The following is a 25,672-nucleotide window of genomic DNA, read 5'->3' on the forward strand; positions in this document are numbered from 1 at the left end:
GGGGGGGGGGGGGAACTCTGATAAGCAGAAGACCAATTATTGTACTTAGAAGATTTTCTTTCTGCTCGCCTGTGCACGCTTAGGCTCTCGCTGTCTCTCTAATACACACACACGTTATTTCCAAGATAACTTGGAATAGCTAAGTATTGATACTTCAGACATCCCCATTTGTCCTGTGAAGATAGGGAAAAATAGGGAAAGGTCTAATTCAGCATTCAATCACTGCAGACAAAACTAATGATAAGTGGTAATGTGGATGCTTCCCTGTGGGGTTCTAACAACCTGAAAAACTGGAACCCATTGAAAAATAAAATACTCATATCCTAATTGCATGAAAGACAGAACACATTTTAAATATCCTTAATAGACATTGAAATTGAGCAAAAATGTCATCGTAATCTTGTGCAGCTCTGAGTCATCAGTGACAGATAGAGCTCATGATAGAGTGGCTTTTCTTAGTTGGGTCTTTTCCTGCCGAATCTCTGTACCTGTTACCACCACTTCTCTACCAATTCCCTTAAGCTCTGCAATTTGCTTTTTCTCACAACTCAACTAAAACTGTACTCTCTAAAGCCTCCAATGACCACTTTCTTGGACAAATCCTATAATTTTCTAGCATTTCAGCAGGCAGCCCTATTGATCCACCTTCCTTGCAACTTTGTTTCTCTCGGAGGTTCTTTGTACTGACTTTTTCTGATTATCTACATATCAGACTTCTCCGTCTTTCTGTTGAATATTCTACCTCTTCCTTTTTGGTGACTTTGAAAGTGTCCCACTCTTGTTTATATTTCCATAAGGAGCTATATTGTTTAATAAATTAATTTTGATATTTTTTGACAGTGTGGTCTTTTTCTATGCCACTTCCCTTGCACAGAGTACTCATCTCCCTTCACACCCTCTGCACATATGGTCACTTTGGCTGTGGTCCACATATTCAGATTCATTCATTTAGTTAATATTTTATTGCATATCAACTCTAGAAAAGACAGTAGGGCATCAAAAATGAGGCAGTCTAGGGGCACCTGGGTGGCTCAGTTGGTTAAGCATTTGCCTTCAGCTCAGGTCGTGATCTCAGGATCCTGGGATGAGCCTCGCATCTGGCTCTGCACTCAGAGGGGTGTCTGCTTGTCCCTCTCCCTCTGCCCCCCTCTCTCAGATAGATAGATAGATAGATAGATAGATAGATAGATAGATAAAATCTTTAAAAAATCAAGGCCGTCTCTTTGTCCAGATATAATAATGACAGAGACAGTCAATGTACGTGATCTATATACTAATAGAATTATGTGCAGTGTCTGTGTTTTGGGAGAATACTGATGGAAAATTTGCTGAATTTGGCATAGACATAGTAAGAAACTGTGTGCAGGGTGGAGTTTGAGTTTTCAACTCGAGGAACTTAAGAACCATAGGTAATTTCTGAAAACGGTGTAGAACCCTGAGCTGGTGTTCTGGTTTTCAGATGTGTGCGGGTATGAGTATGGAGTGTGCTGTTTCGTGACCTCATTCAGGAAATGTCAGGTGTTAATGTATCCGAAGGTAACAAAACAGCGTTTGCTTGTTTGTGATCATTCTTGACCCTGGGCTCATCTATACGCTCATCCCATTCATGGAGCTCCAGCTGACCATATCTGCGGTCTCTGTTTTTGTTTTGTGTGTGTGTGTGTGTGTGTGTGTGAGAGAGAGAGAGAGAGAGAGAGAGAGAGAGAGAGAGAGAGACCAGCAGACAGACAGAGACAAAAAGAGACAGAGAAAGGGAGAAACACCCCTGGAAGCTATTTCTCGATTGTGTGTAGTACTCAGTTTTTGCAATTGATTGCATCCCGTGCCTTCTCAGACACTATTCAGAAGTGTTCCTACAGACTGTGTTTTCTTTTCTTTTTTTTAAAGAATTTATTTATTTATTTGACAGAGATAGAGACAGCCAGCAAGAGAGGGGAACACAAGCAGGGGGAGTGGGAGAGGAAGAAGCAGGCCCATAGCAGAGGAGCCTGATGTGGGGCTTGATCCCAGAATGGCGGGATCACGCCCTGAGCCGAAGGCAGACGCTTAACCGCTGTGCCGCCCAGGTGCCCCTACAGACTCTATTTTCATCATTCCTTCTTGTTCAACAAGTTCTTTGAAATCAGGAATCATATCAATATTTATCTTATGTGTAAACAACATCTCTTAACAATAACCACTAACATTTATTTAGCATTTACTGCCTCCATATACATTGTATTATTTAGTTTAATTTTCACGAGAACTCCATGACCTCAATGAGGTCCTAGAGATGCTATGAACAACCATGTAGCCTTTCTCTGCTGTTCCGCCCTGGCGAGGTCAAGAGGCTGTAGCAACACAGAGAGATGAACTTGCTTTCCCAGTGTGATATAACTAGGAGGTGACAAAGCCCAAACCAGACCTTTACCTCAGCTCCACGTACAATCACCATCCGCTGGACTGTTTTATTATGACATCAGAATCTAATCTCCCCTCTCCCCCAGATTTTATGCAAATTCTGTTTATTCCACGATACTAACTTATCCGTTATTCTTTGATGTTGTTACTAATGACATGCAATTAAAATTAAACGCAGAGAGTTTAGTCAAAGGGTGCAAACTCCGAGGTATGGAGGAATAAGTTCTAGGAATCTAATATACAGTATGGTTATGATCATTACTGATGCTGCAGTGTGTGCTTGAAATTCACTGAGAGTAGATACTGCGTGGTCTCACCACAGCAAAATAAAGAAATGCATGCCTCAATCCATAAATACACAGCCAAGTAAATACATAAATACATAAATCAGATAACCATGCAGGATGATGGCTGTGTTAATTTGGTTGATTATGGTAATCATTTTGTAATGTGTGAGTATCCAGACTCCGCATTGTGCACCTTACGTAGGTACAATTTTTGTCAATTGTACCTCAATCAAGCTGAAAAAATAATACCTCTCTTCCCCTTTTATATTCCAACACATCATACAATGTTTGTGCTATGTTGAGATTATAAATTGTTGAAGACAGAGACTCTCATTTACTTTCCTCAGCCCTTGGCAGAATGACCCAATTAGAGGTTATTGAGATAAGTAAATATTGAAATTAAAAAAATATATATTAGATGAAATGTCTCTTTCAACAAGGTAGGGCAAGTTGGTGAGGTTTGAGAATAGCAACTAGAGTTCAAACAGCAGTTCAGAGACATACTTAGTGAGTGTTTGATTTATACGGCATTGCTCAACATTGATGCAGGGACAAACACAATCAATAAATACCCGTGGTAGGGAGATGCTGCACACAGCTAGTTTGTTTTTTGTTTTTGTTTTTTGTTTTGTTTTGCATCCTGTTGGGAAAGCAGTTTAGGTAAGCTGTGTGTGTATATATGTGTAATTTTTGAGAGATTCAGCTGGCATTTACCTTGTCATAGTGTGTCTTTGAGCAAAGTCCATGGAAAGCTCAAACTGAACCCATTCTCCCTTCCGGTGTGGTTGCTGCCTTTCTTTTCTCTGATTCTCAGCTGCCCTTCTGGGCATTTGTTCACAACATGGGCTGATAACAGGGCAGCGTTGATTCCTGGATCAGTAGCCCAACTTGTGCCACTAATCTTTCCTGCTCGTATAAGACCTTCTACTGCCCCTCTGGGCCACTCAATTAGACTGTTCAGTGATGACTGTCCAGATACTCTGAGTTTATTAAGTGTCTCTGTTGAACACTCGGAATACTGATGAGCGCTCTTCGGACTGAGTCTGAGACTGGGTGTGAAAAAGGCCATGCCAGTTCCATTATCCACACTGGTTGGGACTGTATCCAGCACTGGGCCACGGCTGGTCCATTGGGTGCATGGGATGCACTTCTGATGATATCCCTGCAGGGAAAAGAAGACAGCATTTAAAAGAAATATTAATAATGTGTTATGTTCATTATTTTCATTCAACCATTCATCTCTTCAGAGAGAGTGAGCATATCAACATCTATTACATGCACATCAGATTTCTAATAATCACAGCTAAGTGATTTCTGATGGCCAGACAACTTATCCATACTACACAGTCTTCTCGCATTGCTTATTTGCAAATAACACACATGATACCTGTATATATGTATATATACGTTTAAATAAGATGGCAGTGCTATGAAAAAATAGAATCTCTGGGAAGAACCAAATTTTAGTACAGCAAAAAGGAAAAAAGGAATGTTTAGCCAAGTATATATTCTCTTATTCAATTTATTTAATCTTCAGTAAAATCCCATGAGATAAATACTATTACTCCTATTTTCCAGATGAGGAAATTGAAGCTTTATGGAAAGCAAGCTATCTTGTCCGATCATGGGGCTCCTACATCTAAGGGCCATGATCCTACTTCAGGCAGCATGGCTCAAGCTGGCACAGTCTTAACTATTATATTTCATACTGTTAGGACACAGTGCTGCAGGACTCAAGAAAGTTGAGTAATACAGACCCTGATCCATGGAATGTGGGAGAATCATGGCACCATGATCAATCCCTATTGTCCATTTATTCACTATTTATGTATTAACATCTCTGGTGTGCCAGATTCGTACTAAGTTTGGGGGATGCAAATATCAATAAGGTACATTTTTTGACCTCATGAATGCTATAGCCTAGTTCATATGAAGTAATAGTATAAGGAACAAACAGATTACAAGTATAAGTCAAGATACTGTATGTTGTGAAGGGTGGGAGTTAAAAGGACGGCATATTTGGAAGTGTGTCAAAGTCTGTGTCAGCTGTAGTTAGTCCTAGAAAGATTTTTTTTAAATTTTTTATTATGTTATGTTAGTTACCATACAGTACATCCTTAATTTTTGGTGTAGTATTCCATGCTTCATTGTTAGTCCTAGAAAGATTTTTAGGATGAGATAGTTTTGCGTTACTTGGAAAACAAATGACAAGCTCCATTAGATTCAAACCTGATACATTATATGTCGTGTGTGCAGTCCAAGCAAAGGGTAACACGGGAGGAGTAACAGCTGATACCCATTAGTGCTGTGTGGAGATGGAAGATTGTGGCACTGTGGTAGAAGCATGAGCTTGGGAATCAGACAGACCTTCTTCCATTCTTGGCACAATCGATGTATGCATTTGATGAGTGATGTAACCTCACTAAGACTCAGATCTCTGTCCATTAAACAAGGGTAATGGCAGCTCTGATTAGACTGCTGGTAGGTTTGACTGATGATATATATGTGAACTCCTTACTATGCTTCCCAGCATATGGGCAGTGATTATGTATATATTACAATATGTTGTAATAATTATTACCATTTTCAAATTAAAGTAAGGTAGACTTCATGTTTCCTCATCGTTATTCAGTATTTATTAGGTTCCCTTTACCTGAAAACATTTATACACACACACACACACAAAACCACCTGCTACATATTTTTTTTTAAAGATTTTATTTATTTATGTGACAGAGAGACAGCCAGCGAGAGAGGGAACACAGCAGGGGAGTGGGAGAGGAAGAAGCAGGCTCCCAGCGGAGGAGCCCAATGTGGGGCTCGATTCCGGAACGCAGGGATCACGCCCTGAGCCGAAGGCAGACGCTTAAGGACTGCGCTACCCAGGCGCCCCCCACCTGCTACATCTTAAATGGACCACACCTTCCTTAAAAAGATCATATACCTTCTCCATACTTCTTTCTGGGTATTATACTTCTCTGTAGGTTTTTCTGCTCATCGAGCCTGTGAATTTCTCAGCTGCACTTATTATGGCATCTGGCATAGAAGAGAAACAGTAAGCATTGGGTTATCTGTACCTTTTCCATATTTTTCTCTTATTTTCTCTACTTCCTTCTACTCTGTCAATTTTGATTAGTTCCTTTTTATATACAGGAACTTCCTTTAGTTCCTTCTTCCTACTCTTTCTTCACTCACTTGAGATGGTGCTCCTATCACTTTCTTCTTTGCATTTTGTTTCCTACATTCACCCAACCTTCTCTTCCATCCTTATTTGTTCTCTTTCCTGCTTCTTTGTCTTCTCTCTGTCTTTCTCTCTCCTCTCCCCCTCCCTCTCCCTCACTTTCCCTCTCCCTCCCTCTCGCTTCCCCCACCCCAGCACTTGCTCTACTCTTGTTATCTTTCTCCCTCCCTTTAGATAATTTAAACTCCAGAAAGTACAAGAACTTTCTTGGCTCCAGTCACTTCATGTTTCTAACACTTTGGTCTACATTAAAAAGATAATCTTAACTGGACATTCAATCTCATTTGTTGCAGGAAGGAATTAGGATAGCATTTTAGAGAAGAAGAAAAAAAAAATTCGCAGAGCTCACACACACTGCAATACCTCTGAAGTTTCCTTCTATTATCAGATGAGCACTTTAGAGGAGATGCCATTGGATTTCATTTCCAATGATAATGAAGTTTGAAAACATTTTCACTCTAATCTCTAAATTCATAAGACTTAAATTCAAACTAAGACCTTTGCCAAATAGCATTTGTGAAATTATCAATTCCATGGGAGTTTATTTAAATATGTAAATTGAGATATATCCTCAGGAAAAAAAAAACCCACTAGCAGGACTACTGCCCAGTGAACCCCAGGACTGGCCCTGAGCCCATGCAGGCTGTCAGCACTGGTCACTGAGAGCTCCCAGGCTCCATCCAAGCTGACAGCAGAAGTCTCTTTTCTCACCCTATTTCAATGTGGCTTTGGGAGCAAATCTCCACAAGCATGACATTTGAAGCCAGTCATGATTTATTTCTGTTTGTTGTATAATATTAATAGCCTCATTCCACAGTATACACAAAAAAGACACAGAGAGACTAACTCATGTAATCAAATCATATGAAAATCAGCTTCTAGTTACAGAAAAGTCTTCAGGAGTTTTCCAAGAGCTGTGCTCATGCTGATGTTAAAAGAGACATCAAACAAACAGCCTTGTAAAGAAACTCTTTAATTCTGAATTTTCTACTAGCCGATCCCATCACTAGAGATTACTGCAAGTAACAACTGGCCAACGATGGCATTGCTAGGAAGAATAACTAGAAACTGGGGTGCCTGGGTGCCTCAGTGGGTGAAGGATCTAACTCTTGGTTTTGTGATCTTGTGGTCATGGTTCAAGCCCCCCATCAGGCTCTGTGGGGAGTTCACTTGAAGATTCTCTCCCTCTGCCCCTCCTGGCACACACTCTTTCTCTGTCTCTCAAATAAATAAATTTTAAAAAAGAATAACTAGAAACTTATGAGAAAGCACTTCAAAAAGAGAAGAGGTTCAACCACATCCCCCCAAGGCAGGGAAGTGTCAAATAGTAGTACTCCTTGTTGACCTTGCACAATGCAGTGTGATATGAAATACTGCAGTTTAAGATTGCTGACACGTTTTGGTAGAGTAAACAAATAATGAATAGATTTTTTTAAAATCAATGACTTAGAATATAAAAAGCATGTTCAATAGGCTTTAGAAACAACTGAATCTCATTCAGAATTTTATGCTTATGTGATTCTTACACCATATCTTATTTCTTCAATTTTTTTTCTTAGTTCAAGTTTAATAGAAACAATGAAAGATCAAAAGTGATGCCCCACTACTGTACATCTCAGTCGGCCTGCCCTGGAGCACATCTCAGGCCGTTCACTCCAGAGGAAAAAAGGCTGGCCTCTCCAGTCCCTGCAGAAGGCCTGTCCTGTCCCACACCACATCTTCAATGAGTCTAAAGTCTTATGTTTCAAGATGATAATAGTACCAAAGAGATTTTTCATGGCTTCCCACAGCAGCTCGGCCCTAAACTAGCCCAGTGCTCACTTCTGCTTAGAGAAATATTCTCTGCTCTTCTGGACAGCATCCTTGATGTTATCACTGCCACACTTCCCCATGCTTGTCAGTAAACTCAACTAGTCTGAGTCTCATCCACAGAGTAGCCAACAGTGAGGTCTTCATGGTGATCTGTTGAAGGATGCCTTTTATCATCAATGGTAAAGATGCACAGATCCTTTCATTAGCCTTAAAGCCTCCATAGTCCTGAGTGATGGTACATTTGGGGTGTGATACCACCATGTTCACAGGTCCCAGTCCTGCTTGTTTTTTGGATATGTTGATCCATACCAGGTGACAGAAATGAGAATCCACAGAAGCACCAATCCCTTGACACCTGAGTTTCTTAAATTCTTCTGCCTTATCACTGGAAGCAATGATCTCTATGGGGTACACAAAGATGAAGTCAGAACCCAGCATATTTTCCTTTGTAGTCAGAGAGGCTGATGTCTTTGAACTGGTCATCTGGCATAATAGTCTTGGCTTTGAAGTTGGGGTCAGGGTGCCCAATTTTGGCATTTCCTGAAGACATATTGCTCTAATGGGGGAAAAAGTCTACATACCTACTTACCTATATGTATATACATACATAATTCACTTTCTTGAATGAAAGATGTATAGGAGCAATTGAATTTCAAAAGTATGCACAAAGGGAAAATTATATTCTAACTTCAAAGAATCTCAAAATAGACTCTCTTCTCTTAATGCTGTATGTGTGACAAGTTTGGCAATACATTCATTTGAATATATTAGCAAATTATACTGATCAATTGGATTCTATTGTAGAGTTCATTATACAAAACTAGAAAAAAAGGAAATATCTTTACTGGTACTTCTGAAATATATTTCTTAAGTATGTTTGTGAACATTCTTTCAGGTTTGAGATTTGGAAATCATTTTGAACAGGTTTGTTATAAAAAGTTATTGAAGAGGTGCTCTTAAGATAAATGAAAAGAAAAAAAATATGTCAGAATAGGTTTATCAAACTTTATCACCATTCCTTCACATTGGAAGTTTACAACAGATATTTACAAGGAATAAACTTGAGTCAAAATCACTTTAGTAAAGACTGATACTTTTATAGAAAATGTATTTTTGGGTACTTACTGCCAAATATTCATTTTTGGCTTTTTGTTTAGGTGCACTGGGTTTTTTTTCTTAAATATAAGGGAATAAGAACATGTGAAATAAACTGCCACCTCTAAACTGAGCCATTATGATTATTCCGGTTTAGGACATAATCATAATTGCTTCAGTCAGGGAAATGAATTCTCTATGAATCACTGCATCTCTGAGAGTGAATATTTTTCCATAATTCATTAAATATCTGCTAGTGCCTATGTAATACATCTGAGGTACTAATCACTTTCATCACGATTCATTTATTTATTTACCCATTCAACATACTTTCATAGGATTGCTGCTATATGCCAGGTCCTATAAAATGTGTTGGGGCAAGGAGTTCATTCCAGATGGAGGGAATAATATGTAAGGCCCCACTATCAGAAGTAAATGCAGTATAATGAAGAGTCTGAATGAAGACCATGTAAATCAAATGCTAATGAAACTGAGGAAATATGCAGGGACCAAGCTTTGTTGATGATGGTAGTGATAATTTTAGTTTTAATGGTAAGTGAAGCCATTGGGGTTTTAAAAGTATGAACAGGAGTGAAAGGGAAGGTGTGACAACATGATCCCATTTGTTCTTAGACAGATCCCTAGATCTAGTGAGAAGAATGGATTCCCATAAGGACTGATAGAGAAAAATAACACCATAGGCAAGATACACAAGTATGGCATAGTCCAAGAAGGAGATGGTGATGGTTTAAACCATGAGGGGGTGGGGTTGGTTGGGGAAGAAAACTAGATATAGAAACTGGTGGAGAGATTGAAAAAATATATATAAATATATGTATACACACACAGACACACACATATATGATGTGTGGTTTATTAAAAAGCAGGAGGGAGGGGAGTAAAGGGAGGCAAAGCTGGCGTAAGTAGTCCCAAGAGCAGGGCCATGCACTGACACAGAAACCTTAAAAGGACCACAGTTAGAAGGGAGATCATGAGTTTAGTCATGGGCAAATTGAGTTTGAAAGAGAAAACAGTTGATTCAGATTGTTAAATAATGTTAAATAAATTTAACAAAATTTTTGCACCAAAAATGGTAAGTAATCTTCATTGCTTTGCCATGATTTTTCTAAAAAATCACCGGTGTTGTAAAAACTTATCAATTTTTACAATTATTCTGATTTTGTTTCTTGTTGAAAGAAAAATATGTTTAATTTTAATTACTCTCTGGATCCTTCACTCAATGTTGTATACAATTTAATGAATTGCTTTTCTTTATAGGAATGCCCAATATACTATTGATAAGGTAACAATTGTATATTAAAATATTTAATTGTAAGATAACAGTTATATATTGGATGGTCCTACAAAGAATAATAAACATAATTTTTCTCTCACAAAAGAAAAGGATTGATATTTTCTGTTCATTTGTTAAAATAATCATTTAAAGTCAAAACGATAGAGAAATAATGGAACGTCAATCTAGCATCCTAGAATGCAGAATTTTTCTCTAAAAATTTAGAGTTTTTAGGCCTTTTACTTCCCTTTTGATATTATAAAGTGAACAAATTTAGATTCTGCTTAAAGAAATACCTTTTAACTCTAAACCCATTGACCAAATAAGATTTTAAGAATCTAGGACTAAAGAATATGTGTATTCATTCTCATAAACTCATTCTTTAAAGTCACATCTGTCTGAATTTCTACACATCATATTACAAACTATGGAAATTGAAAAAAATTTTAAATTTTGTGGAGGTTGCATTATATAAAACAAAAATTGAATTTATAATTTATTAATAAATGCACACATATGCAATTTATTAAAAATTCAATGTAAGGAAAATGATCATGCATTATTTTCCACACCCATGTGTAATTCAATATGAAAATATCAAATATGACTATTAATTTTGAAAGATTAAAAGTATACTCCCTAACAGTATTTGTCCTCCTCAAGGGACACAAGGGATAAAAGACAGCAGGCCTTCTGTTACAGGGATACATGTATGAAGAAAAGAAGCTGGGTGCCATCCTAATCCTATTAGTCATCTCTTCTCTTTTTTCTCTACTGTTCCTGTCTGGGTAAATTTTGACTTGAGAACATTAGGATTTCAATTATTAATAACGCCCTTTCTTGAAGATAACCAAATATACTCTGGCTATATTAACACTGTACAGAGATTCCTGGGAGAGATTTCTTTCCCCACATTCCAAATCTGAGTTTTGAAAGAATAATCTTATTTATGAATTTGTTGGTTATTTGGTACACTGTAGCCTCCTTTTCCGAACATACTCATTAGATTGTACTCAAAATATAAGGGTGAAATGCATAGTTTGTCACTGAATTTGGTGCCCCAGCCTAGTCTCATAAATGTATGTCTAAAACATACAGTCATAAGAAGCTTAAAAAAATGTGTGTGTGTGTGTGTGTGTGTGTGTGTGTGTGTGTGTGTGACATCCTGAATCCCCAGTTTAAGTAGCTCTATGGTTTTGTGCAAGTTACAAAGTGTGACACAGTGGGGATGAAATAGTCCCCCTATTTCCATGAAGAACTAGAGTGATGTCAGCATATTAAGCACTTCTGTGAATAAAATATCACTTTTTAAAAAATGTAAATGCCATTAAGTTAACGTATAGTGTATTATTAGTTTCAGGTGTAGAATTTAGTGACTTATCAGTTGCATATAATACCCAGTGCTCATGGCATCATGTGCCCTCCTTATGCCCATCACCCAGTTACCCCATCCCCCCACCCACCGCCCCCCCAGCAGCTTTCAGTTTGTTTCCTAGAGTTCAGCATTTCCTATGGTTTGCCTGCCTCTCTGTTTTTATCTTATTTTTCCTTCCCTTCCCCTATGTTCATCTGTTTTGTTTCTTAAGTTCCATATAGGAGCAAAATCATATATTTGTCTTTCTCTGACTGACTTATTTTGCTTAGCGTAATACCCTCTAGTTCCATCGACGTCATTGCAAATGACAGGATTTCCTTCATCTTGATGGCTGAGTAATATTCCATTGTCTATATATACCACATCTTCTTTATCCATTCATTTGTCAGTGGCCATTTGGGTTTTTTCCATAGTTTGGCTATTGTGGACAATGCTGCTATAAACATTGGGGTGCAGGTGCCCCTTCGGATCACTATATTTGTATCCTTTGGATAAATACCCAGCAATTGCTGGGTTGCAGGGTAGCTTTATTTTCAACTTTTTGAGGAACATACATACTGTTTTCCACAGTGGCCATACCAGTTTGCATTCCCACCAACAGTATAAGAAGGTTCCCCTTTCTTCACATCCTCACCAACATCTCTTGTTTCCTGAGTTGTTAATTTTAGCCATTCTGACAGGTGAGAAGTGGTATCTCATTGTGGCTTTGATTTGTATTTCCCTAATGATGAGTGATGTTGAGCATTTTTTCATGTGTCTGGATGTCTTCTTTGGAGAAATGTCTGTTCATGTCTTCGGCCCATTTCTTGACTGGATTTTTAGTTTGTTTTTTGGGTGTTGAGTTTGATAAGTTCTTTATAGATTTTGGATACTAGCCCTTTATCTGATATGTCATTTGTGAATATCTTCTCCCCTAAAATATCACACTGATGCTTGAAGAGTTACAAATTTGGGAACACTGAGGCAGAATTTCAGCATGGACAACAGTGAGGCACAGTGCTTCCTGACAGTCATAGGACTGAGGTTATCACCTCAGTGACTTTGAAAGCAGAGGATCAGTAACTAAGGCCACTTATATAAGACTATTTTGCCAAGGGGATATCCAGAATTGACTAGGCTAAGATTTGAGAAGACATAAGCTGAATGATCTTGAAAAAATCACTTCCGCTATCTGGGAAATGGTTTCCTCATCTGTTACATGAACAGATTAATTGAAAATAACTCTTTAGTAGGAGAATTTTGTAATAAACTAGTCAAATTGACCGGAATATTGTCCATGTAAGTAGGTTCTCGTCTGCTTCAGATATTCAAAAAAAAATTAAATATAACATCTTCTGTCCATGGTGCTGAATAAAATGAGCCAAATACATCCTGAATTGATAGTTATTGAATTCATGACATACACCAGATAATTTATTATCTCCCTTCAGATAAAAAGAGTAATAGCTCCCCAAAGATTCTGCATCCTAATTTCTGGAACCTATGAGTATATTGTCACATGGCAAAGGACAATTAAAATTTCAGGTTATATTAAGTTAGCTAATCAGCTGACTTTAAAATAAAGGGATTATGCTGGATTATCCAGGGGACCCAATGTAATCACTAGGGTTCTTAAAAGAGGAAAACTGAAACAGTTTAATTCTGTGCGGGAAGGAAAAGTGAGTGTAGAAAAAGTGAGAGTGATATGCTATGAGAAGAAATTATCTGGGGGCACCTGCGTGGCTCAGTCATTAAGCATCTGCCTTTGGCTCAGGGCATGATCCTGGTGTCCTGGGATCCAGGCCCGCATTGGGTGCCCTGCTGGGAGCCTGCTTCCTCCTCTCCCATTCCCTCTACTTGTGCTCCTTCTCTCACTGGCTGTCTCTCTCTCTCTCTCTGTCAAATAAATAAATAAAATCTTAAAAAAAAAAGAAGAAGAAGAATTTATCTGGCTGTTACTACCTCTAAGAATGGAGGAAGGACCATGAGCCGAGAGAAGTGGACAGCTTCTAGAAGTTAGGAAAGACAATCAAGTGGATTTTTCTATAGACCCCAGGAAAAGAACATAGCCCTGTCCACACCTTGATTTTAGGCCAATGAGACTATGTCTTACAGAGCTGTTGTTCTGAGCAACGTGGTCTGGGTGACTTGTTACAACAGCCATAGAAAACTAACGCATCCCTTAAAGATTTTACAGCATAGTTAGGGACACAGACAAGAAAACTCATAAAACTGTCAAAGTGGCATTCACAGAATATTATGGGGAAAAATTGCTAACTAAATCATTCTGGAGTCAGCTGTGTTAAATTGTTTTTGTAAAGAACAGTTCTAAGTTGACCATTGGATAGGAGTAGGATAAGCAGAAGCAGAGATATGTGATAAGAAGAAGAAACTGGGCTCAGACAGAGGAAGTAGCTTATGCTATGATGGGAAGGTTTGAAGGACCTTCATATACTAGGAAGAACTGCAGCTTACTGAAGTCTTATCCACTTAAATTTTACCAGCGTGTCTCAGTGTAGCCACAGTTTTCTTTTACATGATTTTGGGTGAAACAGCCAAACCTTTGGCCCAATTTCCTACTATTAGGAAACAATAGGACTATAATAATTACAGACATGTGTTTCTTATTCATTCTTCTTCATTCATTCATTCTTCTTCATATTCATTCATTCATTCTTATTAAATTAAAGGCTTTTAAAATATTGTATTGTGTAGATTTGGGCCTCTTTGTATCTTTCTATCATTCCAGGTATTAATTCTAAAAAGAAGAAAAGCGATCCGAAGCTGTTAACCTTGGACTCTTACCAAGATCCTTCTATCAGTTTTGCTCACCTTTCTTCTTTCTGTTCTGTACATTTCAGACTCAACCTAAAGTCTTAAAGCATGCTGCATTTTTAAGACATGGGGCTTCTTGAAAATATATTTTTGTTTAAGATAGCTCCATAGTTTGTCAACATCATTCATGACATTTACAAATTTTAGATCAGAGGGAAAATGCAATATATCCAGATTAAATGCAATTTTGTTGTATAGTGTGCAGAAACCTGGGACTGCTGTCCTTAGCAAGGTCTGCCTACAAGGATGGCCCTTGTGTGGCATCCGGAAGAGAGATTGCCTCCTAGAGCAGAGCAGAGAAGAGTATAGGGGGTGAGACACTAGAGAGGTGCAGGTGCATTGTATCGGTACTATTTTATTTTATTTTTATTTATTTATTTTTAAAGATTTTATTTATTTGACAGAGATAGAGACAGCCAGCGAGAGAGGGAACACAAGCAGAGGGAGTGGGAGAGGAACAAGCAGGCTCATAGCAGAGGAGCCTGATGTGGGGCTCGATCCCATAACGCCGGGATCACGCCCTGAGCCGAAGGCAGACGCCTAACCGCTGTGCTACCCAGGCGCCCCGGTACTATTTTAGTTCTTGAGTTGGGCAAGTGGGCAATGGTCATTACATTCCATAAATGCATACTTTTTAAGAAGAGCCCCATTCGCTTGGTAATGATGATAGGGTATAATAAACTGATTATTAAATCAGGTTATTAAATAGGGTATTAATAAACTGATTTATGATGAGTATAATAAAGTACATTTAACATCTAATTAAAATATTAACAATGCAGGAAAAGGCTTTGGAAACATTCATATCTCATTCTGAGAATTACCGGATTAATAATTTTATATTGATTAACTGACTTTCTCTGAGCTTCACCTTCCTTCACAAATGTTGATAATAAGTCTCTCAGAATGTTTTGTTTTTTTTTTTTTTGAGGGAGGTCAGCCATTTGACCTGATGCCAAATATTTCTAGTTCTCCATAGAGGCACATTACAGGACTGCACTTCTCTGGGTGTTCTGTTTTTGTTTTCTTTTCTTTTTCTTTTTTTTTTCTTTTTATTTATTTGACAGAGAGAGACAGCCAGCGAGAGAGGGAACACAAGCAGGGGAAATGGGAGAGGAAGAAGCAGGCTCCCAGCAGAGCATGGAGCCCAATGTGGGGCTCGATCCCAGAATGCCGGGATCACGCCCTGAGCCAAAGGCAGACACTTAACGACTGTGCCACCCAGGCACCCTCTTGTTTTTGTTTTGTTAAAACGATGTCCAATCATGATATTTGTGATTAAAAGTGAAGCTATGAAACTCACTTCTGAAAGAAAAATTTAAGAGCCAGTGTTATAATGCACCACATTTCCTTCCATCTGCTGAGTGTGTCATTCTTAGCTTCTGCCAACCTGCTCTTCTGAGCAACTTTGATAGCAGAACCATTTGGACATGGAGAATGAACAAGAGTGTATCCTTTCTGTTGTTTTAACCCAGTTTTATTTCTTTTTGTTTGTTACCACAGCATATCTTTGCCTATCCTAACTGATGAAATTTTTATGAAATGAAATAAAATAAGGTAGCACACCCAGCATAATGCTTAATGTATTATGCATGATCAACAAATAATAGTAATTATATTATTCTGTATTCCACTTACATAACTGAGCTCTAACAGAATACAGCATAGAATGAGTAAAGTTTGGTAAGCAAAAGGTTAGAGGATTCCTCAGTACATGGACAGGCACACACATCTGAATGATAGATTGGGAACCATTAAATATGAATTCTGTCACCATTTTTTGCCTAGAGCTGTCTTTTTATTACTTGAATTGTTAAAGCAAATTTCAACGAAATAACTGTGTTTTACACGAATTTCTTCAATTCACGTATTTATACCAGGATCAGGGGAGCATTTATAAAATGAGACTTTTATAAATTTGAAAAATAAACAACACTAAACAATACATTGTTTATATATATAAACATTTTTAGCGAAGAAAATATAAACATAAAATTCTGGTGAATGATAACATCTGGCCATAGTGAGCTCATGACTGGAAATCTTTATCAGCCTAAAGTGGCTACTTACGCTTAGGAATCTACTTAAAAAAAAAAATATATATATATATATATATATATATATATATATCCATTTTGGGCTTGTTATCCAAAGTAGTAATGCCAGATATTATATGGTATCTTAAAAGTGCGGAGTATAGGAAACTGTAATTTTATAAATGTAAAAAAGCCTAATTGTGTGTCTTTTAAATTTCACTGAAGTTCAAGTGTTTGTTTTAGTGTATCTGTAGCTGGAGCAGTTGGAAGACTGCATATAAATACAGGCATCTTTCAAATTCACTGTTTTAATTACCAAAGTTAAAAGAAAATATATACATTTTCTTCTTAGTCTCTTTTCCTGTAGTTTATTTTGCTTTCCATTATCCTCATCCTTTTAAAAGAAAGTTTATAGAGCCCTGACTATACCAAGAGCACAGCTGCCACTTAGAGGAACGAATAGATAACTCTGTATTTTTTACGTTAAAATGTGTAATTTTGGATAAAATGCAGTAAATCCAGGGACTTATATAACCCTCAAGAAGTAAATAATTAAGATATTCTTCATTTTCCAAGGCTCTAACAAACTGGAACTGCTCTTGACATCGACAAATGAACATTTTGAAATTTTAATCATTTTTACCTGTTTTTATTTGCTATACTGACAGATCATATAAAGAGCATTCCTTAGAAAGGATGCCTGGGTGGCTCAGTCAGTTAAGTGTCTGACTCTTGATTTCAGCTCAGGTCCTGATCTTGGTTGTAAGATCGAACCCTCTGTTGGGCTCCACACTGGGTATGGAGCCTGTTTGAGAATTTCTGTCTCCTTCTCCCTCTGCCCCTCCGCCCTAAAAAGAGAACATTCTTAAGGATATAAAACAGTGTCAAGATCTCATAATTTTGCTTATAAAAAGTTCCATTCCCTTGAAATGCAATATTGCTGTTGTCCTTGATAAGAATAATGTACGTATATGATAGAAGTATAAGGGCATGAGGAGCTCTCTGAGTTCAGCTCAGGCATTTGGCTGTGGACAGAAGGAAACTGAAAGTATAGAAGGTATTTGTGAGGCTGAGGATGGCGCAGAGGAGGAGACAGAGGCATGGCTTTTGTGGGTGTCTTGGGACATCATCGGATGCATGGACTCATGGACAGTTCTGGCTACCTCGTTTATCAATTTTTCATAAAAATCTCTCTATATGCCTAACTCTTTTTATGACTTACATTCAATTTTTATGATCTACATGTTTGTTGTGAAGAGATCTCTATACAATGACTACATTCATCAGGTTAGACCATTGGTTTATAGATACTCCTTATTTTCTGAAACCATGGACATCCAGAGAGCCTTGTTTCCCTCAATGGGTCTGTATTTGTGGCCTAAAAACCAAGGCATCCAGGAGAAAGTACTCAGTGAACACCTCTCCACTTCTTATGTGGCTCTCTGACTTTCTGGTTTATCTATGCTCCCTTCTTCAGGTTAGTCCTTTTAAATAAAATATGATGCAACCCCTTTCACAGGAAGTTATCTCATTTCCTGGATCTCCAATCTTCCTACTTTTCATGGTGTTAGACCAAATACAATTTGGAATGAAAGCTCAGGCTTTAGTCTGGTAACCAAAGATTCTCATTGAGTTATAATTTCATTTGACCAAGTGAGAATATATTTTCTGTTCCCTGATTACTTTTTATATTCCCGAAGCCTACTCAGTGCCTATCCTAGTTCACCTATAACATATGCACACCTCCCAGAAAAACTATTAATATTTGTCCTTGAAACATATACTCCCAATCATTTTGAGGCAGAATCTACATGTGATTTAACAATACGTGGCATATTTTTTTTTATTTGGAAATTTCAGATAAGTGGTTAATAAACTTGTGTCTACTCTTTCTATCCAATCTTGGGGAAAGCACAAATTCTTATATTTTCCCTCAGAATGGACAATTCAAGAGTAAGGATGCCAGTGCCCCTCATCCTTACCACATTTCAACACCTTCCTTTTAATGTAGGGTTGTTGCTTTACATCTTTTTATATTATTTCTATGAGGTTTTTAAAAATATTTAATCAAATGTAACACACACATATTAACTAGAATTTTATTAGAAACCAAAATTTCTCAGCTTTGTCCTGATTAAGAAGGTGGATTTTTTTTTAAAGATTTTATTTATTTATTTGACAGAGATAAAGACATCCAGCGAGAGAGGGAACACAAGCAGGGGGAGTGGGAGAGGAAGAAGCAGGCTCATAGTGGAGGAGCCTGATGTGGGGGCTCGATCCCAGAACGCCGGGATCACGCCCTGAGCCGAAGGCAGATGCTTAATCGCTGTGCCACCCAGGCGCCCCAAGAAGGTGGATTTTTAATGTGGCTCACATTTTAACTCATGAGGACCAACTCAGGCAGTTTAGCGTTTTAGATAACAGATGTTTGGCTTTTAAGAACCCAAAATATAGGGGCTCCTGGGTGGCACAGCGGTTAAGCGTCTGCCTTCAGCTCAGGGCGTGATCCCGGCATTATGGGATCGAGCCCCACATCAGGCTCCTCTGCTAGGAGCCTGCTTCTTCCTCTCCCACTCCCCCTGCTTGTGTTCCCTCTCTCGCTGGCTGTCTCTAACTCTGTCGAATAAATAAATAAAATCTTAAAAAAAAAAAGAACCCAAAATATGGCAATGTTTAAATCTCACTGGAAAAACAAAAAAGGTAGGTTGCCATTTTCCCTCACTAATGTTAAACAAAATTAATGATAAAGTGACACACATCCAATTAGATAGAGTGTAAGTGGGGAAAAAAATAAAATTAATGATTTCATTTTTAACCTGCTTCTTTAGGGTAGATGAGGGATTATGAATAATCAGAGAAACACATCTGTATGTAAGAAGAAGATATATACAAATCCTCAAAAGGATCTTGCACTTTCTACTTTCTCTTTATCACTTTAATATGCAGACTTAAAGGGCTGCTTTCAAGAGTTGATGTGGCTAGTGTTCATTTACTGAGGTCAGAAAAAGTCATTTCCAGTTGCCCACAGCTCATACATTATGTGGTCATAGATGTGAAAACCAGTAATAATTGTAGGACAGCTACTAGCAAACCACTAGCAAAAGTGGATATAATTTTATACCCCTCGTAGCTTGAATTTAATGGATGTGCCTTTGTAATTATTTTAGGATGTTAAAATTCAGCTGTACTGAATGTTGTTTGAGTAACTATTGACCATACGATTTTTCTGGGATTTGAATGCACATGTAAATAACTGATAAAGTAATGCAGTGCATTACATTTTTAGTTGTTTTCCCAGAACAAGCAATAGGATAGTATTCATTCACTTTAGTGATAGTTCCAAATCCTTGAGGTCAAAATAAATTATGGAATCTGACAGAAAATTGAAGAAATATAAGGAAAGTTGAAAGAATACAACCAAAATTAATAAACAGTCCACTGAAAGTTTTTGTGATTTGAGTGGATTAGATTTTTTTTTTAATGTAGGATTATTTCATCCTGTTTTGACCATTTGTCCAAGAGGTATTCAATCTAATCTCTAAAATTATAATAGTCATCATTGGCACCACATTCATTTATTTATTCACCTTCCTAATTTCTTAGGTCAGATTTTGAAAAACAGCTTGAATCTTCTCTCTCTGTCACTTCTCATGTATGTAGACCCTTTCTGCTTATTAGTTGTGTTGATTCTACTTGTTAGTTATTTGTTGCATCAGTTCATTTCTACATGCTTTGTTATTTTATTTTATTTTATTTTATTTTATTTTATTTTATTTTATTTATTTTTTTTATTATGTTTGGTTAGCCAACATACAATACATCATTAGTTTTTGGTGTAGTGTTCAAGGATTCATTAGTTGCGTGTAACACCCATTGCTCATCACCACACATGCTCTCCTTAATACCCATCACTCAGTTACCCCGTCCCCCCACCCCGCCCCCTTCTGTAGTCCTCAGTTTGTTTCCTGGTGTCCAGAGTCTCTCATGGCTTGTCTCCCTCTCTGATTTCTTCCCTTGCAGTTTTCCCTCCCTTCCCCTGTGGTCTTCCATGCTATTCCTTATGTTCCACATACTAGTGAAACCATTCAATAATTGTCTTTCTCCTTGACTTATTTCACTTAGCATAATCCCCTCCTGTTCCATCCATGTTGATGCAAATTTGTATAATCATCCTTTCTGATGGCTGAGTAATATTCCATTGTATATATGACCACATCTTCTCTATCCATTCATCCATTAAAGGGCATCTCGGCTCCTTCCACAGTTTGGCTATTGTGGACATTGCTGCTATGAACATTGGAGTGTGCATGTCCCTTCTTTTCACTACATCTGTATCTTTGGGGTAAATACCTAGTAGTGCAATTTCTGGGTCGTAGGGTACCTCTATTTTTTTTAAGATTTTATTTATTTATTTGACAGAGAAAGATAGCAAGAGAGGGAACACAAGCAAGGGGAGTGTGAGAGGGAGAAGCAGGCTTCTCGCCCAGCAGGGAGCCCAATGTGGGGCTCAATCCCAGGACCCTGGGATCATAACCTGAGCCTAAGGCAGACGCTTAACAGCTGAGCCACCCAGGGGCCTTTCTATTTTTAACTTTTTGAGGAACCTCCACACTGTTTTCCAGAGAAGCTGTACCAGCTTGCATTCCCACCAACAGTGTGGGAAGGTTCCCCTTTCTCCACATCCTCACCAACACTTGTTATTTCTTGTCTTGTTAATTTTGGCCTTGCTATTTTATTAGCTAAGATTCCATGTTCTATTATTCTGACAAGTACAGCAGTCTCCTAGATGGTCTCACTGCCTCTTCAAACTTGCCCTGTCTTCTTAGAGTACTCTTTCTGAAAAATAAACACTAAAAAAGTAATTTAAAAATGGCTAAATCGATTAGCCTCGTCTATAAAGTGTTCCATGTTCAAATTCACCTACTCAACTTTTACCTGATTAACATACATACCAGTCAAGTGTTACTAAAACAAAACATGCATTTTATGCCTCGGTGTCTTTCACAGAATTTGTCCAGCATCTTGTTTATCCATAAAGAACCGACTCAGGCTTCCTTCCCTAGAAGTTTTCTTTGTCTCCATTCCTTGCAGAGTTATTCACTTTCTGCTCCATTCTAATATGCCTAGCAAGCAACACAACATTTATCATACTGGATAACTCATCTGTTTTCCCAACTGGACTATATAAACCTTTAAGGTAAGAACTGGGTCGTATTTATCTTTATAGATAGGTATTTTGTATGAAGTTTACTCTGCAACCTAGTGTACCTTTAAGGACTACTTATTTTGTCTGTTGGCTTGGCTGTTAGATGTCCATGAAAGATTTCTTCCTCTGTTTGAGCTAATATCTCTATGGTTGGAATCACGAAATTCCTTATTTTTTGTACCTGTCCTCTGTAGCTGACTTTTCAATATGGATTCAGTTCTTGTTACAGCTGTGCCCTCTTGGGCATGATTATTTAGACTGTTCATTTTTCTTGAGCCTTTCAATGTTCAGTCTTAGCAATGTGGCCATTAAATCCATTTTTGCTCCTGTATAAAATTCAGCCTGAGTCTCATTCCATTGCTAGATAGATAAATTGCACATACACAAGTATACCAATAAAGATGTGTTGAACGAGTTAATGGTTAGATGAAAGTATGTGTATGTTTAAAAATATCCTAATGCCTGAATATTTTCCTTAATTCCAGAAGCAATGTTATTTTTCACCATTTAAAAAAATTCCTCTTCTAGTACATAAACAAGAAGAAAAACAAATCATTGAAACTATGAGTTTATGTTTTCACTCATTCCTTTGAGAGAAAACTGCACAGATATCAAATCCCTAGTTTTATTTTTTAGACATGCTTTATGACATTCCAAACCTTGAGCACAGATAACAAACAATAATAATTAATCAAAGTTGATTTTAGTTGCCTGAAGCATTATCTGTGAGGAAAATGGCATAGCAAATGTTCTCATAAAAATGTGTTGCTAATGTGTTGCGGGAATACAAGACTAAAACAAAAGATTAAGGATTTCCCCCACACATATCTTTTGTTTCAACCCTTTCTATTGGTTGATTTTTTTGCCAGGACTTGACAGTTTGTTTGTTTGTTTCCTACAAATGACAGTTGATTTTTATAACATTCTGGACTTATTATATTTCCATCCAACTCTTCATCCCTTCTCTTTTTGTCTAGCCATTGTCAGCATTAGAAGAAAAGAATACTCAAAGACATAGGCTGACTTCCATGAAAAAATACTGATAAAAATTCCCTCAGTTTGCCACAATCAGTGAATTTTTGTGAAGTATTAGGCCCCTGAAGGAGAAATTAATGTGTTTAACCAGCAATATGCTGTGGAGGTGGCCAAAGCATGAGCCATCTTGTTCTTGCCAGAGGAAGGTTCTCTTCACTTTGTTCCAACACGCTGGCCATCAGCTCCCAACATCCTCTCAGGAAGAACAGCTGCCTCTGGTTGCTACTTGGAAAAGGGGAAAGGATGCACCTAATTTCATGTAAATTAACCCCCATGCTCTTTATCTTAATAGGAAGCAAAGAGCCAACTGTTTAACTTGCCAACTAGATGGTTTGTGAGTTTCTGAGCAAAGGTAGATAGATATATAATGGCATATATTCAATGTGAACAGTTGCCCCAAAGAGACCAAGTAGGTTAAAAAGGAGGATATTTGTTTACCTACAATCCACGCAATGTCGTAGCTCTCTATATACTAGAAAAATGTGTTGCTTTCCATGCAAAACTCTTTAATTCCTGTTTTCCAATCATAACCTCCTTCAAAAGATATGGCAAAATTCCATTAATCTATGAAAATAGGTATCTCTCAGTTATATTAAGGAAAGCCAAATAACTTAGAAAGTAGGATGCATGAATACAAGAGCTAGTAATTTTAATTTGTAGTTTTGAACCAATTTCTTTTTCTGAGAAAGAATGAATTTAAAAGCTGCTAAGATGTGTCCCAGCTACTTAGCTACCCATCTACTCAGAGCTTCCACTCAAACTCAGGTTATAGTTATTAATTTTTAGAAGTAAAATGTAATAAATATTAAAATACTAAACCAGTCTAGTTCTGTGAAAGAAAACACACATGCATATATACCTACATAATTTTTCAAATGTAGGAAAGGCAACAGTAAATGAGAATAAAATGATATTCAATGGTAATAGGACTCACGAATGCTCACAAATTACTATTTGCCAGATTTTTACCAGACTCTTCACATCTACTAATATGCAATTCTAATTAAAATGTTATAAACACCTGAGGCTTATAGGGACTATGTAATCCAACCCAACCCAATATAAAGGAAGGTGCATCTTCTTCCTAAGCCCTTGAGACTCTACCGTAAACCACAGGCTGCTCCCTGCTTGCTTGCAAGTGTGTTCCATCGTTATGGGCAATAATCAAACAACAACCAAAAAGTAGACTCATGGTCACCTAACAAGATTTTCTGTGGATATCATTTTTTACCACTTCTATTACATATAATGCTACCTGATTTAAAAATCTTATTTCGACTTTAAAATATTATCTGCTGTATCAATTCAGTTACAATTTGGAATCCATTTCAGTCTTACAAGTAAAGTTCAGCAAAGCAAAATATTTATATTTTATTTAATGTTTTAATTATGAGTTTCTAAATACCACTTTTTTCATGGAAAATAAGGATTTCTTAGCTTGTAATAGACTCCTTATTTTTAAGATTCTCTTCTGCATTTATACATATATTCTACATTATTTAGTTAAAGGGGCATAATTTTCCCTGTGCTTATTTAGCAATGGTTGTATTCCTGCTAAAACATCAGCATAAGCTAAATGTATTTTTTCGAAGACAGTGTAAAATAGAGTAAAAAAACTCACAAATACAAATATTTTCCTAAAGTTATACATGGATAACTTGTATAAATGGAACAGGATGGGCGTGTGTGGAGCTCTACCACCAAAACCCCTGCAGACCACAAGCCTGGAGAACAACCTGGGACTTGTGTTTTCCTCCAGCGGATGGTGTTTGCTTAGATGGGTAGGGCTGCAAACAGCAGTGCCAGGGAAGAGGTCAGCACAAAGTAGAAACCAGTCCATCTAGAACAGACTCATGGAAAGTCAGGCAGGGAAAGTAAAATCAATTGAACCAAACTGTGAAAAATTAGACTGATAAGATTGGATTTTATTCTGAGATAATGGGAATCAAATAGGCATTCAGTCGAAGAACAAACCTTAAAAGGAGTGTGATGTTTGAAGAAAATGCATCTGAGGGTGGCAAGCAAGACGCATCAGGTCTTGGGAGACTGACAATCAAAAAACTGCTTTGAAACAACCTACAGGAGAGAGGTTGCGGGAGGCAGGGATGGAGAGCAGCTTTTAGGGTCGAGAGATACTGTAGAGGGAACAGCTACGGGCTCAATCTGGGAATCTGCAACGGGGAAGGAGCAAAGGGACTCGGGTCACACTGAAACTAGACAGTCAGAGCTGGGATAATGGAAAAAAAGATTTGAAGCAGGTTACAGAAGTTACAGCATGAGGGTGAGAGTCTTGTTGCTCAGGGCCTGTGGAAAATGGGGATTAAAGTCTTGTCACTGACTATTGTATCTTTCCTGGGCATCAGTAAGTTCTCTGTAGCCCTCTGTTCCCCCGGAGCTACAGGCTTCCCTGCAGAGATAGAAAAGCCAGTTACCACATAACTGCCTCTGACCTCCCCTAAACACACACACACACACACACACACACACACACACACACCCTCACACCCTCCAGTAGGAACAGCCAGCATTGGCCCTGATCGCTTTAGGCAATGTGAAAACAAGAGCTCCTTTCCCTCCCTAGTCAGCAGTGAACACCCCCGAACCAATCCCTTTTCCTAATTTCCCTGCCCCAGGGCTGTACCCAATCAAATGTCCCATTTCATTCCCTTCCCTGAAGGATGTCCCATCCCTTCTCTTATTACCCCCTACATTTTAGCTTTTATTACATGTTCTGTGTGGCTGTTAATTTATTAATTCTCCTGTCTTTCTTATAAGATGGGTGCTTCCAGCCAAGCAAGGATGAGATTGCTCAGAGAAGATTGGGATTTGAGTGGAAAAAAATGGGTAGCAAGCAGAAACAAAGCTGAAAGACCACACTATTGAAAAGAAAAAATAAATATATTTTTTAGATTAAAAAATAAGAAAAATGGGGGCACCTGGGTGGCTCAGTTGGTTCAGCGTCTGCCTTCAGCTCAGATCATGATCTCAGGGTCCTGGGATCAAGCCCCTCCTCAGGCTCCCTGCTCAGCTGGGGGTCTGCTTCTCCCTCTCCCTCTGCCACTCTCCCTGCTTGTGTG

The 25,672-nt window shown here is 37.9% G+C and overlaps 1 protein-coding gene and 1 pseudogene across 1 annotated transcript in view; one reads left to right on the forward strand and one right to left on the reverse strand.

Moving 5' to 3' along the window:
• The window catches only part of PCDH15 (protocadherin related 15), a 1,685,023-nt gene that overhangs the window by 913,598 nt on the left and 745,753 nt on the right, over positions 1-25,672 (forward strand). The gene's annotated exons all lie outside the window — the stretch shown is intronic.
• On the reverse strand, positions 7,746-8,290 carry LOC100467281 (annotated as a pseudogene).

This window comes from Ailuropoda melanoleuca, chromosome 6 (genome assembly GCF_002007445.2).
Source record: "Ailuropoda melanoleuca isolate Jingjing chromosome 6, ASM200744v2, whole genome shotgun sequence".
In the NCBI taxonomy this organism is placed as follows: Eukaryota; Metazoa; Chordata; class Mammalia; order Carnivora; family Ursidae; genus Ailuropoda; species Ailuropoda melanoleuca.